Source organism: Drosophila melanogaster, chromosome 3L (assembly GCF_000001215.4).
Source record: "Drosophila melanogaster chromosome 3L".
NCBI lineage: Eukaryota > Metazoa > Arthropoda > Insecta > Diptera > Drosophilidae > Drosophila > Drosophila melanogaster.
This window is the reverse complement of record NT_037436.4, coordinates 7,302,534-7,319,280: the sequence shown is the minus strand read 5'-3', so window position 1 is coordinate 7,319,280 and position 16,747 is coordinate 7,302,534. Positions and strand designations below refer to the sequence as shown.

General features: G+C 41.2%; 1 protein-coding gene across 2 annotated transcripts in view; it reads left to right on the top strand.

The window, feature by feature from the left end:
• Window positions 1–6,384: 6,384 nt before the first annotated feature.
• Window positions 6,385–16,747, top strand: part of unc-13-4A — a 46,705-nt gene continuing 36,342 nt past the window's right edge. For both annotated transcript variants that reach the window (NM_001274575.2, NM_139839.5), the window contains exons 1-2: window positions 6,385–6,541; window positions 7,051–7,352. The gene's annotated coding sequence lies outside the window, so the exon portion shown is untranslated. The remainder of the gene's footprint in view (window positions 6,542–7,050; window positions 7,353–16,747) is intronic.

The following is a 16,747-nucleotide window of genomic DNA, read 5'->3' as shown; positions in this document are numbered from 1 at the left end:
TAGTCGCCATTTGTTTGTTTACGCGCCATTGTTTTCCTCGCCATCGATGTTCTGCGATATCCTTTGTGCCAGCAACAATTGCGCTTTGTCCTGTTTGTAATATGCAAAAACGATTGTTGTAATGTACTCCAGTGCTGCGGTTCCGATTGATCGAGTTCCCATAAGAATGTGCAATCAAATTGAATTTTGTTTGGCACCTGATTGGCCAGCAAGGTCGAGCAAAGTTCGACACGGCAAACAATCAGGATATGTCAGTTAATTGATATGGAAAATAAATATGTTTGTTCCTTGCTAAAATACATTTGGATTTTTTCCTATCCCAAGTACCTGGCTTGCTGATTAAATCGACTTTCGTTTCGCTCGGCAAAGGACCTGTGCAAATATCCTGGGCCAAGTGGAAACTCTTTACCTGTTTGGCAAACAGTATAAATAATTTATAATCTGAGACCAGTGTCCTTTCGCACTTCCAGCCCACTTCCGCCGCACCAGTTCCCACTTCCCCAGCTGGTCCGCAGGATCTGTGTCCTTTGGCGTCGCCTCACACACATGAGTGTGTGTGTGTGTGTACCCACTTTGTTCGGCTTGTAGTTGCAACAAGTTGTTTCCGTGTTTGCCTTTTGTGCACCCGCCCTTGATTATGCGAGCTGCTAACAACCTTCATCTGTATGTTTGTCTGCACCGCACGGCATGGCAAACAGAAAACATAATGTCCAGGATATCCTCCCATCACGACCACACCCCCACTCCCCACAAAGAAACGCTCTTTTTCTAATTAGCTTTTGGAGCGGAGTGCAGAATAAAAACACTATAGGAGCGTCAAAAAAAGGATGTATTATCTCTGAAGGTTTTGAAAATATGCAGTTAAGTTAAAAGCATATTTTAAATGGGAATTATTAATTATTCGGATATAACTTTTGATAATTTGCTGTTTCAGTGTACCTCTACTTCTATTTTCTTCAGCGCCGAGTTGAATGCCAACTTTATGCTGACGAGGCCAAAGAACCAATTACTGATCAACTGATGGAAGTTTGCCAAAAGGGAGAGCTTCTCGAATTCGCACTAATTAAGCAGCCTGGCTGCAAGTGCATAAAATATATAACGCATTGTGCAATAACAAAAGGCTCTTCAAAAGTCAAAAACAAGCTGTAGATAGCCATGTGGACGTGGCCGAAAACAATTGAATTATTTAGCAGGAAGCAGGATAAACTTTTTATAGTCTCTAATTGAAAAGTTGCCGTCAGTCGTGGATTGCCAGTTTGCCTTCACCTGCATTCAGCCTGCTCCTTCTCCTCCGAATTTATCCCTCAACTGTCAACTGCAGAAGATTGGGCGAAACAGTTGGGTAGTAGGTAGCCCATTTTCCTGACCGCAAAAACTTGCCGACATTCATTTGACAGGAGACAGTCGTCCTGGCGAAACTAAATCGCTAGAACCCCTCCCCCCTAAAAAAAAAAGAAGGAAAACTCCAGTCGGAAGTCGGCCTAACGAGTTTTCCATTAATCTGCGCGTAAATTACATTTTCACACCTAATGCCGCTCCAAGTGGGCGAAGCTCTTTATCATTGTCGAATCAGCGGCGACCATTTTACAAATTAGCATTTCAAATATTCGGGCCACATTGCGACGTTGATTTTTCGAGCTATCGCAGGACGAAGGACTCGATGGGCGCGTGAGAGAATTTGATAAATTTGCCATTTTATTTGACATTTGAGCGTTTTTCATTAGCCAGTGTAAATGCAATTAGTCAATAAATCGAGTGAATATTACCAATTTTCATGCGAGCCACGTCGGCCGGCCAAATGCTGAAGGGCAAGGACGTTCCTGCGAAATGTGCGTGCTGTCGCTATCGGTGACCATAACTCCTGGACGCCACCGGCAGCGCATCGATCATCATTGGGCAGCTAAGGGTGGGTTGAGCGTAACATGGCCAACACGCAACCAGGCTGCGCTGCAAATTGCTAAATGAGCGAAAACATGGCCAAAATGTGTGTGCACAGAGGGCGGCTTGTAAGTGGCCAAAACTGCAAATCGATGGAGCACAGTAGGTGGCTATTCTCTTGGCCAAAATGGGCACAGCAAGAGGTGCTTACCTTAAGGGAGCTGATTTATTGAAACATTATCTTGTTAAGTTTACATAGCTAAGCACTAATGTTTTATATTCTAAACAAAATTGAAATTATAGCTTAGAGCAATATTAATACAAATTAAAATCAAAAAGTAGCTGGTCAAATTCAGAGAAAAGCTAAGTGCTTTTGCAAACTGACAACTTTAAATGCTTATTTAAATGCATCAGTGAATATTACCTTTTGGCGACACCTTTAAGACTTGAAACTTCTCCAGCGTTATAGCCATATTTTTCCAGACTCAATGTCTTGCATCTTCGCAGTTTAACCCACTTTATGGCTCTTTTCATAATGAGCAGTGCTAAATTTTCACAATTTCTCAGCGGTTGGTGCTTACCAGGCACTTCGTTTAATGTTGACTGCTTTACAGCCCCAGCAATATTCCACTAAATGATTTAGGTGACAAAAAGTTTGCAGACGCCAAGAGAGCTATGCCAAAAAAAAAAAACAAGAGACAACTTTTTTACTTGGTTGTTTTGGCTATGAAAATATAAATATGCCACAACAAGCAAGGAGGAGTGCAAATGATGCCATAAACTGAAATTGCAAGCGCTGCATGAACAATTAAAGGTGAACAACACGTAAACGCCACGTGTGCACAATTTGCTGCAGCTGCTCAGGGAGCAAATAAATTACTCAATTCGCCGTTTCAACTGGCAGGCAGTCCAGCCAGTCGGGCCAAACAAATAGGCCATAATACGAACAACGTCGAATTTTCAAGAGAACTTTAATTAAACTAAGCCACAGCCACTAAGAGTAAGCGACGTTTTCGTGACCTCAGGTGGCAAATATACGTTGGCGCACCCAGTCACACCAGTCGCCAGTCGGACAGCCAGTGGTTGACCAAAAAAAAAAAAAGAAAAGAAGAATAAACCCGATGAGCAGACAGCTGGATTCGGGGAGTGGCCACTGTTCCAGACGTGGCTAGTTGGACTATCGACTCGCTTTATCTTGGTCAGCCAAAAACAAATTGTCGCACCTTGAACTGCCCGCAAAAGTATGCTATGCTTTTTCATTTCACTTTTATTTATTGGATTTCGCTGCAGAACGAAGCGAGACTACAGATACTGTATGTGAGGAGTCAAACCCTTTTGCTGCCAACTAGAACATGGCGCACATACATTATAATTCCCTGAATTACGGAAAGAAGAACCTAATATACCAGCTGCGACTTTCCGCTTAATTTTTTCTGCGTGTCCTTTAGCCTTTAAGCCGGACTCCATAGATAACTGGGCGGTCATCAGTGGAAAGGGATAATTAGTGAAAGTGATTTGTGTCGGTGGTTGACTTGATCGCTCTGAAAATCAGTGGCACTTCAAGAGCTGTTTTCCGTCCATTTAATTTGCATTCCCTGCCCGACAGTCGACGACTCCTTTTACAACATCCTTAAGCTGCGCTTTATCCTGGAATTAAAAGGCAAGCAGGTATTAAAGTGGAGCTGCAATGTACCCGGCTTTTGTCTTTCCCAGCCGACTAATGAAGCTGGGCAAATGCATTTTGCTGAAATTCCTAAAGGATATAATTTGCATTCCATTCAAGTGGGTCGGGTATTTGAGGCATTTGCTTGGCTATTTGTATTTTTAATCAAGCAACATTCTGTTTGCCTTGCTTGTCTACAAACTAAACATGCAGTTCTTTTTTTTAATTTAATGGATTAATTCAGTAAGCTCTTTACGGATTTCGAAGCCAAGTTAGCTAACATTTTAAATAATTACACACTTTACTGTGTTGGCATTTTAATTATGGTAATTTAATCTCGGCTTTATATCTAAACTAATTACACAATATTCTGGCATTGCTTTGAAAAGCCAAACTAAAAGCTGGTTAAGCCTAAAATTAAAGCGCTTGAAGGTGTGCAATCCTCACCGTCTATGGGTGTATGGGTGTGTGCGTGTGTTTTTGGGGCAACCAATCAAAGTTCAAAAGTTCACATCATTGACAGCGAACAACTTTGGCTGCTTTGGCCCAACTCAAATTAAGAAAAGATAGCTGGCAAGCAGTAGAGACGCACAAAACTTTTATCATTTTCACAGTCCAAGAGAGAAACGAGAATAGTTAGTTACGAAGTACATACTTACCACCCCAAGCACCCGCAGTCCTGCGACAAGGACTCTTGTTCACCTTCTCGATATTGTCGCTTATTTAAGCTGCTTAATTCCGTTGCCAATGGCATTCGTATTCTTTTTATGCCCTTCCGAGCTAACAATCAATCACAGCCTGGCTGACGTCTGTTGACTCCCGGCCAACAATGCATGATGCAAAAATGCGTCGCATTCGCACCTCCATTCCATGGAGCAAAGGCCCACAGGACCAACAGGACTCGCAAATGCCAAAGCCCCAAGCCAATCAGGCGGAAGGTATGGGTGCGACTGCAGATCTGTGGGCACGGAAAATGCCTTCGATGCCCGGACACACACACACACACACTGCCTACCAGTGCTGCCCTTCCGCCACCTCGTTGGATGAATCTGCGTTCTGCGTTCTCCGTTCCTGAGCGCCGTGTACGTGGAGGCATGAAATTGGGTCGCCTGGCGAAAGGCGGGGTTCTGGGTCATCGTCGTGGCGGAGCGTTCCGCACGGATTCGGTCTCGGATTCGGGCAGCCGCAGTTGGAAAAGGAAAATGCCAACCATGAGACAAAGATTGCGGAACTAAATTCCTAAATAACATGGAAATCTATTTTGGGTATTTAAGAGGAATGTGTAGTCCTTGCATATGCAATTTTGCAATTGACAATTTTTGGTTGCTATCGGTGTACACTTCAAAAAAATCATGTTAAAAAAATAAGCAAAAATAGCAAAAGTAACTTTAAAAAATATATTACTGATATTTTACAATAAAAAATCAATAAAGTTGATTAATCTAGAAATGTTTATACCGTTTCATTAAATTTAGTTTCATGAATTTATACCATGTTAAAAATTGTGATAATTATTTATTAAGAGAAAATTATTTCTTATGAAATAATTGGGAATACGTTTGCTGAACTTTTTTAGTGTGTAATCTTTAGTGGCAGGATGCGAGTGGTTCGGTTCGGATTGTGGCGTTTGCTGGGCGTTGGGTGGTGAGTGGCCAAGGAAGGAAGCCAACGCGCGCTAAGCGCCGTCGCTTGATGGAGCTCATCATAATTTTTGGGGCGCCATGGTGGAAAGCAGAAGGGAAACAAAACAAATCGAAGTGGAGCGAACAAGAGCAACATGTTGAAGAGCGCGCGACAAAAGAGAGAACGGCGAGAGCGAAAGCTTTTTCGCAGCTTTTCGAGTTTTCGGCACTAACCTTCATCTTGAACTTCACGGAGAGGAGAGCCATATGTTTGTGTGCGTGTGTGTGTGTGGGTGTGTGAGTGGGTGGGTGGTTCGGTTGGACGTATGCTCCATTTCTAGGCCAAGTCTCGACCCCCTTTTACCATCCTTGGCCGTAAAAACATATGCAACAGGAGGGAATTCATTCATGACCAACCCACACCATTAAGCAGCGGATAATCGTAGTAACAGACGGAGCTTTGGTAGAGCAAGTTTCGTATTGCCCAAAGAAGTGCCATTATGTTATAGTTCTATAATAAATACTTATTAAAATCTTCTTGAAAGTGCAATACGCATATGATATTCACAATATGTTTATTAAAAGACTAATAATATACTTTTAAAATGGTAAAAAAATTTAAAAAAAAATAATTTCATCAAAACATTGAAGTTAAATTTGAATAAATTAATTTTAAGGTTTGAAGTACTAATTAACCACTTAAACATTAGACAAATATTTCTTAAAGAATATTTTTATAACAAATAACATCTTTTTTATACGACCATGTTAAAACTTCTTTGTTTTATGCTAGAGGAAACACAATAGTAATTTAAATTCTTAACTTGACACAAACTTATGCTATATATTCTGAATTTATTAAATAAAATATGTCAGTCTTTGCAGAAAGCATAAAAAAAATTTGAAATTCAAATGTTCCTAACGGTAGAACTCCCTGTTGAGCTTTGTTGAAGAGAGTCGGGATGTTGGGAAAAACTGAAGACTGAACCGACCGAGCTTTCCACACACACTCTCGCTCTCTGCGGCTCTCGCGCTCTCACGCACACCATTGCCAGCTCTTATCAAAGGACAACGGCTGGCTGGAAGCCAAGCCAGCCAGCAGGACTCGCATTGAGGATAGCACAGGAGCAGCAGCAGGAGCAACAGCAACAGTGCGATGGATGCACGGCTTATAAGGTAAAGACCGAAACTGGAGCAGCTCAGTTCGCTGTGGGCAGGCGTCGCAGAAGGTAGTAGCACTATTCACCCAGCGGCAACAGAGGAAGTCCAGTCGGCAGCCGAGGGACCAGTCAGTCTCCCAGCCAGGAGTCAATCGAATCAAACAAAAACCCAAAAAGAAAAAGAAAGATCCTAGAGCAAAACCGACGGCGGTGTGAAAGTGAGTGCGCGAGTGCCAAATGAAACGTAAACGTAACGAAACGAATAAGCCAAGCAAAGCAAACTCCTCGTCCCTAAACTAAAACAAATTGAATTGAATTAAATTGGGAGAGAGGTGGAGCTGCAGCAGCAATTAAAACCAAATTGCTTGCAGCTAAACGACGAAGGATAAAAGGGGCCAACCGACGGGATCCGCCCGTTTATGTCACGCTGCATTTGCACATAATTGCAAACTGTTGCGCGGCCTGCAGTTTCGCCTTTTATTGCCAGGCAATAAAATAAAAATCCATTTGCCCGAAACCATTACACTCCCTTTAAAAAAAAAAAAATAAATCCCACGACAACTGTTGCACACAGGACACAGTATACACCACATAGGACTTAGGACGGACACACTGAACGCCATACTACACCACACTGCACTTGGGGGCCACAGGACATAACCATTTGTTTTACGATCTCAGCCTTGGTCATGCCCCATTAAATATGCTTCTCAATGTTTTGTTCAAGTTGAAACGGAAAGCGAGAAATGAGAAATGAAAAACGAAAAACGACATGAGAAATACCAAATACGAAAAGTGCACAATCGAAAATTATGCTAAAATAAATATTACAAAAGAGATCCGCATAAAAGCGAAGTAGACTAACACAAAAAAGAAAAAGTACAACAAAAAAATCCTGAAAGCAGAAGCAATTTGCATCAGAAATTCCGTGTTCTGGTCAAAACGGAGCAGCGTGTCAATTTATGCAGCCATAAAAGTTGAAGGCGAACTCGAGAGCAACCGAAACGGAAAAGGATTCCCATTCACCAGGTGAGTCCTTGAAACAGTTTTGCACTATTCACTCGAAATGGTTAATAAATCGACAGTCTGCCAGCGACATTCGCAGTGCAATTAATGATAACAACCAAAGCATTCAATGCTCTTTAATTATTCATGCCAGTCTTCATTATTGATTTAATCCTTGTAAATTCCGCGCACGACTAACATATGTACATATGTGCGATATAATAGTGAATACATGTATTATTTACACCTGAGGGTCCTTTGGGATTGCGAATGTCCGGCTGAAAGTAATAACATCAGACTGAAGGGGCGAATCGATGATATAAAATCCGTTTTATTATTGCAATAAAGTATTCACGCAATTTTTGCAAATCAATATTTATGTTCGCACTCAGTCGGCGAACGATGCATTTGTTGTTAGGATAAATCCCGGAAAGTCGAAACGGCGCACATGGCGTATACGTAATGCGTATTTTCTTTAATCATGGCAAACAAATATTGACGCAACGCAAGCGAGCTGGCCGTAATATTTTGATGATGTGGATGCCTTGGGCGCATTTAATGACCACCGCTTCCTTATCGTACCAAACTATTATGGCCACGTACACGAGTATTACGCGTATTAAATGGAATATGTCGTCTAATTTGCTGCCGTATATCATTTAACCGCGCTGCCTGCGAAATGTGCAGCTGTTGTTTTTATGGCTTTTGCTCGGTTGGTTGGCTTGGATCGGTTGCATGGCCTAGTGGGGTATATAGAATAACAAGTGTCTGCCAAGCAAAAACGTAAACAAAAACAGCAACAGGCCGATGGGATCGGTACATCCGCAGTTAATTAAAACTCAACTTCAATTTGGCAACTGTTCAGTCGCGGCTGGCTAATTAAATTTATGCAAAATCCGTGTCAATAGCACACACACACACATACACACACGCAGCTGTAGCGGAATGCAAATTTCAAATCAAATTAAGCAAGTAATTCCACGGTGGCCCACCTGGCGTATGAGTGCTGCGGCTCAAGTGGTGCCATCTGTTTAGCTTTGCTCCATAGCAAAGGCAAACAATTAGGAGGCAAGTTAAAGCTGAAGGACTGTGAATGGGGCAGGTTCATTTGAATACCCTTAAAAGTGATTAATTTTCCTGTCTAACAATATAACCCTCAATCAGCTCTAAAAATAATCTTGAAACTTTTCCCCACAGACACTAAGAATTGTTTACGAATATAAGCTTCACTTACCAACAAAGGATGTGACCTTTGATAAGTTAGGGTATTGATAAAAGGCGGCACGGTGAACAAACGAAAAGTGTGGCACCGTGCTTTCATGTCAACTTTGTTAATTAAATGAAGCACTTAACATCGGCGGACATATTTCACCCTTTTTGGGGTGAGCTGCGTTTTGTTTTCCCTGTTTATTTTTTTTTTCGTTTTTCTTTTTTATTTCGCTGACTACATAATTCGGTGTACCAGTTCCATTTTAATGACTGTCCAGTTCCGTACTTCTTATCATAATTTCCATTTTGACTTCCGTTCGCCGTGCTGCCACTTCTGTGCTTTATTGCTCGTCCTTGTGCCGCCCATTCCAAAGATTTTTCGAAATATTGTCCTTAGACTGGGCAACTTCAAAGGATTCCGTGGGCCACTGTGACTTTTGCCTTTTTCCGCTGCTGTTTTGCATAATGGTTACAAACAAGTTGTTTTTCAATTTCATTCTTCCGACGCTAATTGCAAGAAAAATGTTTAGTTTCGATGAGAGCACAACTTTTGCTACACTTTATTATTTACAGTTTATTGCTGTTGGACAATTTGTGCTATTTTTTCGGGCTATTTCCATTGTTTTTGACATTCCCTGTTTGTTTTGCCAGCTGCAATTGTTGTGGTTTCTGTGGTAAGTTTGTTAGGGAATGGCTTAAGGGTAGTGAAAAAAAAAAACAAATGCACACTGTTTGCAACGCAAACCACAACTTTATTGCATTCAAATTTGTATTTCCAACAAGTTTTTTTTTGTTTAAATTGAATAAGAACAAAGCGAAAACAAATAAAAAACCAATTCTATGCAATATGGGCAATCGTAAAAATGTAAAAACAAATGAGTTTTGTATTTCTTGAAGAATTTATTTTGTTCGTACGGACATGAACCATAATTGATAAGGATTTGAGTTCTTGGTCTAGATAATCTTCAAATATTTTTTACTTTTGGTACATAAATTAAAATGGATAGTTTGGATAGTATCTTGTAAACTTTAATCCTTTAAGGTCCTGGTAAAAAGTTTTAGCTCGTATTCGTTTGGCCTTTCGTATGCCATTAGTAATAGGATCTAATTTGGTTTTGTTAAATTTCGAAACTACCTACATGATGGGTCCTTTTTGTGCGAAGCTTCTCTGTAAGGTTGCCATGTCAATGAGCTCACTTAGATTCAGTATTCCATTCATATTGCTCTAATATGCGACAACAAGTATCCATCATTAGCTTGATATTCCCATATCGAGTTTCCACCTCCTTCCCCTTTCAATTTCCGATGACCTCTGGCAGAAATGTCGCAAAATATTGTCGCCTGCTGTGTTCCCAAATATTTGTGTTATGTCGCCGACGATGAGCGTCAAATCAGAATTCGATATGTTCAACAGCCAAAAGACGGTTGGCTATGTGCTAAAAGCAAATGGAATTCGCAGCTGAATCGAATCGAAAATACCCTTGTCACAGCAGACGACATTACATCAAAGAGTCCTTGAAGGAGTTATTAGCATGCCCACTGAGTTATGAAGGGTATGACAAAAATGGGCAATTAACCTTATCAAGACGCTGCGTGCTAGTAAAACAAGGAATGCCAGCGAAGATGTTTCCTTAACATCGTTAAGATTTCGCAGTAAGTAAAAGCGACACGGCGAAATGAAAGGAAAAAACAAATAAAACAGGACGAAACCGAAGCCGTAGCCTAAAATATACGCCATTAGACAGACGGAATGCCAAAGCAAAGGCAAAAAAAAAGTAAAAAAAAAAAAACAAGGAGTGGGCGAAGGGTCCTTCAACGGGGTGGCAAAGGCAAAAAGCAATTTCAAATATTTTCGTTACCTGCTTGTAGAAATTTTTACGTTTTTCTGATTACGGAGCCAAGCTTTCGTTGCCTGCTGCCTCTTTTTTTTATTGTTGTTGTGTAATTGTGCGCACCAAAAAAAGGGGGGAAAAGTGGGGGAGTTGCCCAAAAGACGACGGTGAAATGGGTTAAGGGGACAGGCAAGCTGTGGAGCAGGAGAACCTGAAACAGCTGAGTGGTTGGCAGCACTTAAGGTCCGACTCCAAGGCTCCATTCTAGACATTTGAAATGCAAAGAAGCATTGCATACTTTTCCACATCCAGCGAAACAGCATGGAGGCAAAAAAAAAAACACTGCATATTATAGCAGGTGCACTGGCATTTCGATGCAGCCCAGAATGGCAGCGAATGTTCCTTTCGAGGACCGGATTTGTCAACCAGCCAACAGGACGAAGAGGTTTGCTTATTAACCATAGCATACTTAGCAGCTGAAATGGAAATGCTGGCCAAAGTATGCTGAAGAAGTCGTTGAGTTGTCGTGGCAAAACTTCAGATATAATTGAGATTTGTTTTAATATTTGTGAAATGCTCAGAGAAATTTGCGTACTAAATGCACACGTGAATTGGGTTGAAGAGGCAAGTTGGCAGTCATCAAAGGATTGAAGGAAAAGTTGGTTAGAACTTTTCTAAGGATTAAAGAGCTGTGCAAAAAATATTCTTTGCTGTAGCTTTGAAATCCAGAATAAGTGATTAAGTTCAAGCTGAGTAAGGCATTTATTAAAGTGGTAAAAAGAGCTGTCATAATAGAATGGCGCCCAAATGTATGCAACATATTTTAATTTTGCTCAAAATTCAAAGCATACTTTTAAACATTTTTAAAAGTGCCTATATTTTGAAATATCAAAATAGTAGCCATATATTTCCAATTTAAATGGAGTTCCATCCGCATGTCTGGCTCTGTTTATATTTAGCTCTGCGGCTTAATAGCTTCATGTTCATGCAAAACCGGAATTATCCTGCGGAAAAGCTGCTCGCCTACTGCTCTTTTCGATCTATAAATAGATTCAGCTCCAGCTTCAACTGTTGCGCAGCAACCGCCAACTAAAAATAGCAGCCAGCTGTGCTCCATCGCCGAACGGCACAAAATCCAATAAATTCAGCTGCGGACAAAGCCGAATTACTCGACACGTCCTGCGTCCTACACAAATGTCGACGTGTTTTAGTGTAAACACACACACACACCATACCGCTTCGCTTTAGCACTCGAATACATATTTGTTTAGCTGTTGGATGTTTATCAGCTTGTCGCAAGATTGATTTATATGCCCTCTGGATTATTAATGGACGGGGCCAAGTCAATTGAAAGGACTCCACAGGACTCGGCTCATTCATTATTGATACCCTGCATGAAAGTGACACACACGCGCACCGTCATAAATACAAAAGAAAAAAAAAACCATCGGAATTGGACATCCATTTGCTTTTTTATCATATTCAAATGCTATCCATTATATCATAAGTAAACTACATAATTCTGCAGAGATGAAAGTTGAAAAAGAACCAAACTTATAAAAAGGATAGTTGCAATAATGGCTAAATTATAGGGTCCACTACGCTTTTGGTTTAACAAACATACTAACGTTATTACCCTGTTAAATGGAAGTACTGGCATTGTTATGTTTTCTCTCCCACACATAAAAAATGGGGGAAATTGTAGGTAGCTCGTCGCTTAATTGCTACTCCACTGGGAGCAGGAGCAAGCATCGTCCGGTTAACTTTGTTTGCTCAAGCAGAGCTGGGAAATGGAAAATGCCATGGAGGCAGTGGGCAGAAGATGATGCAAGCGCCGGAAAGCGGGACAAAGTGAAAACTTCCTTTTGTTTTTGCTAGCAGTTTTTACCTACCACCCCCAAATCACATCGTCTCCGAAAAATAAAGAAAAACTTTCAGCCGAGCAGATGGGGAAAAAACAAACGCATGTGACAATTCTCTGGAGGACCTTAGGAAACCTGGTGGGCGCAGCTGACTGTTTTATGGCTCAATCATAATTTTTCACACTGTTAATGTGCAAATGCGCCGCCAGACAAAAAGTGATAAAGGGAGGGGGGGGGGTGGGGGTGGGGAAGGGCACTTGGAAAAGCGGCAAACACTCAGACAGAACAAACACACACACCAACGAGCAAGTAAGTGTGTGCATGTGTGTGTGTGGAAAAGTTTTTCAAGTGTTAAATGAGATAACGTAAACATTGTGAGGTTCTCTCTTCACAGGACGTGAATTCCAGGACAATGGCTGGCAGTTCTCATCTCTTTGCAACACGCTGACAGACTGACAGCTCCCTTTAGCTACCCTCCCCTTCCGCCCACCTCAAGGTCATAATAATTATTAAAAATAGCTCGCGCTTCTCGAAAGTTCTTAGGCAAAATGAAAATTTTGATGGCCTCGAGCCTGCCAGCTGCAAAAAGTTCTCCTTTCGTTCGGTGTAATTTATTGTTCAAGTGACGTTTTGATTGCGCCTCTTACTTCACCAATTTTTTTTTTTTTTTTTTTTTTTGCTGTGTGTGGCAAGTATCTTCAAATATATGTGAGCCTCCTTTGACATTCGCAGGCGCAACACTTTCGGTCCTCCAAGTTAATTGAGTTTCAACAAGTGGCTATGTCCTTGGCTCCTTAGGCGGCTGGAAAGTGCACAAATCGCTGTGGATTAAGCTCTTCAAGTGGTTGGAGCCTAATGAATGGCCCTGGCATGCAATCGGTTTCACTTGGTTAATGAAGTGCTCGTCTGGTGGATTTGATTGCAGTTCGTTTCAATCTGAATGGATCAGGTAGGCAGCTTAGTTTGCTCAAGGCAGACTGACATAGTTGCATCGATTTCTATTTGCCGATTACTATTTGCCGACTATGCTAATAGCAAATATCGATGGCTAGGGAGTATTACACTGGGCAAAACAGGCGATGAGTACAAATTTGTATAAGTTATGAAATATAAAATCTATTAAGATGTTATTATTATTTGTCATTGAAATTCTTTATTATGTTTTCATTTAATATTAAATATTAAATACATTTATTGTACAGAAATCTTGACTTGCTCGAAACAACATATTACTTTTATTATTTTACCTTTTTATTGCACTCGTATTTTTTTTACGATTTTCACACAACGGAATCAATGATTTCGTTGCGTGATGGATATTCTGTTGCCTCGGATGCCTCTGAATTCCGTATTCATATGTGTTTGGTTACAAAAGGATATATACGAGTATATACATCAGAACGCAGACCCCTGCAACGCCAAATGTCAATTTCAATTTATTGAATATGTAAAGAGATCAGGCGCTGAAAGAGAGGGTAAAACTGAAATAAATGGGCGTCAGAATGAAAATTGAAAACGATGCCAGCTGCGAGGACCTCGACTGCGTTCTGGTTGTCAGCCTCGTTGGCTGCTTATTAGTTTAAATTGTAAACAGGAAGTGTTGCGGCACCGGATATAAGGCCAAGACGCTTTTAGGCCAAGGAAAAGCCAGGCAAGGAAAGGAAACGAAAGGCATGGGTGGCATTTTGATATTTAGATGGAGCACCAAAGAAGCGACTGGCGACTTGCGACTTGCGACTGGATTCAACTTGCCTTTCGCCTGTCAGCGGCAGGCGAGGAATAAACTTTTAAGCGAATGACAACAGCGGAAGCACTGCGCCAAGAGATGCCTCTTCACTTGGCCTTGGCTGCCTGCCCACTGCCTCACTTCCACTTCCTCATCCACGACCCCCCCTCTGCCTCACCTCTTTGTTTGCCGTTTGTTGCAACTGTCGAGCATTTAGTTAACTCTTGGCGGTGTCCTTGTCGTTCTCAGTCAGTCGGTCGTCAGTCAGTCAGCCAGCCAGCCAGTCAGTTGGAGGAAGTCTTGAGTAGTCAGTTAGCCACGCCGACGGCTTAAGACTCAATGGGAACTTTAATTCGCTCCTGGAGCAGCTGGCACTACCAACTTCGCCCCTGGCCAATCCCCCTGCTATATTCAGCATTTTTCTGCATTTTGCATGAGCTGCTCATTGTTGTTGCTGATGTTATGGTGATAGTGTTCGTGTATGAGGAAAAGAGTGATAAAAATAAGTTTTATTAAGTCTAAGAAAGCCAGGTGCTTTAGTACTTTAACTATATGCTAAAATGTATTATATATTGACCATTACATTTAATGTGATCTTTTGAAATGAGTTCTTAATACCTAAAAAGTTCGCAAATTATAGCCTGCAATGGATGAGTATGTTTTCTCTCACTGCACTTGCTTTCCCCATTTTGGCATAGTAAAACGCACAAACGTTTCCATTTATTTCGAATAGCTTGTGAAGCCAGGCCAACGGGGCGGATGGATAATATACGAGCAGTCGGAAATCAACGGATGGGGAAACAAACACGGGGGGCTGGGGGGCATTAAAACCAACAAGACAACAGAAATTAATTTAAAAATCCTCGAGTGAAGTGAAGGAGAACAAAATCGCTTAATTATATTAGCAAACATTAAGTTTAAAGCTTAAGTGGGTGGCAGCAGATTTGTTCGCTGGGGCTCAAAGTCAAGCTTCCGCCTGTTTCATTCGCTTTCATGGCGAATTGACAAAAGAAAATTGTTGCTATAACAATGACAGAGCACCACCACCAGCCCCCTTTCCTCTTCACCTGCCCCCAGGACGGCTTTGGGTCTATTGTTTCGCTTTTATTCGTCACAATCCAAGCGCAACAATGCGACATTTTGGGCATTTATGGTGTTCCAAAGTTGTTGCCAAAGCCCGATGATATAGACATTGTATCCCCACACCCCTCTCACCATTCAATGGTAATTGAAGTTGCTTTTGCCGTGGGAAAGCTACAAGGTCCTGGCCATCGGGCCGATATCAATCATATTTATGCAGTTACACGTACGACGGGACAGGCACCTTTTGTCCCCCCCCTGAACACCCGCACACCCCACAAGCCAGTTTGCGTGATTTATGCGTCCCATTCCTGGAAAATCCTGTGAATGCCCCATGCCCCAATCCCTGTGGTAGTCTCCTGCTTATTTTATTTCTTTTTTTGCCAAGCTGATAACCAAATTTTGAACAACATAAAAGTTGCTTTTGTCAGTTGACAAACAATGCGCATAATGCATGAGCAAAAGGCCCCCAATCCCCAGCATGCTACCAATCTCGACCTCGGGCCACACCTACTGGCCAAAAATTTGAATGCTTCTGTTGGCACGAACATGTCGGAGAATAATGGACAGCTTACATGCGCATTAAGCTGCTTTCAATAACGTTGGTCCAAGTACAAGTTTGATTGGAAAACTCTCGATGGCAATGGCAATAGCGATGTCGATTGCGATGGTCAAAAGCTGGTGAGAAACTGGAGCAGCAGCCATTGTCCATCAATTTGTTGTTATCATATTTTGGTCATTTTTGTTGCTTTTCGCCGCGGCGATCCTTGGCACATCAATTTGCAGGCACAGGACAATGGACAATGTCATTAAAAAAAGGCAAACCAATTGTGCATTGTTTATTCAGGAGCCCTTAAAGAGCGTATTGTCATTTAAATTGTCATTAATTTCACTGATAACATTATATATTATTAACTTGGTAAAATACTTTGTAGCACTTACTTTACACTCGTCTAGACTGTGGTTCGCAAATAAATCTTTTCTTTGGACCTAATGGGATAATTTTCGGTATCATAACTTTCTTGGCCGACTTAATCTGACTTTCTGCTCGTTTATAGTTGAAATTCGGTTTACTTGTGAGGCTTTGGCATATATGTATACTATGGCCAGAATATTTATGTGCTATATGTTGGTCACGCTCAGCACTCCATAAAGGTTAAAACTTTATAACTGACAAAAGCAAGCGCCAGACAAATGGCCAACTTTTTTTTACCTCCATTTTGCCCTGTTCCATTTCATTTTTTTCCATTTGTCCACGATTTTGATCTGGGCGCCGAGGGGGGACCAAAAGGACTAAAGGACCAACACGAAGACAGTTTAATGGGCTTTGACAACAAAAACATAAAAATTTAACTGACATAGACGAGCTACGACAGCGTTGCTAGAAGGAGATAAACACACATAATATTTATTTATTTTCCCTCGATTGTATTTGTTTGTATTACAGAATTGTGCTTTGGTAATTTGTAAATTTGAATGTGGAATGCGGGAGATTGCTCATTTTAACAGGCACATTTCGGAGCAGGCAAATGGTTGTCCATTAAAGAGCATGTGTTTTTGGAGATGTTTGTGCGGCGCACTTATTATTGTTGGTTTTCAAAAGATTGCTATGAATATCGCATTTAAAATATACTTAAAAAAAGTCAATAGCAACTATTTGCATTTAATCGAAAAGATATAGTATCGAGATCTTTAGATTAGCAATAATTA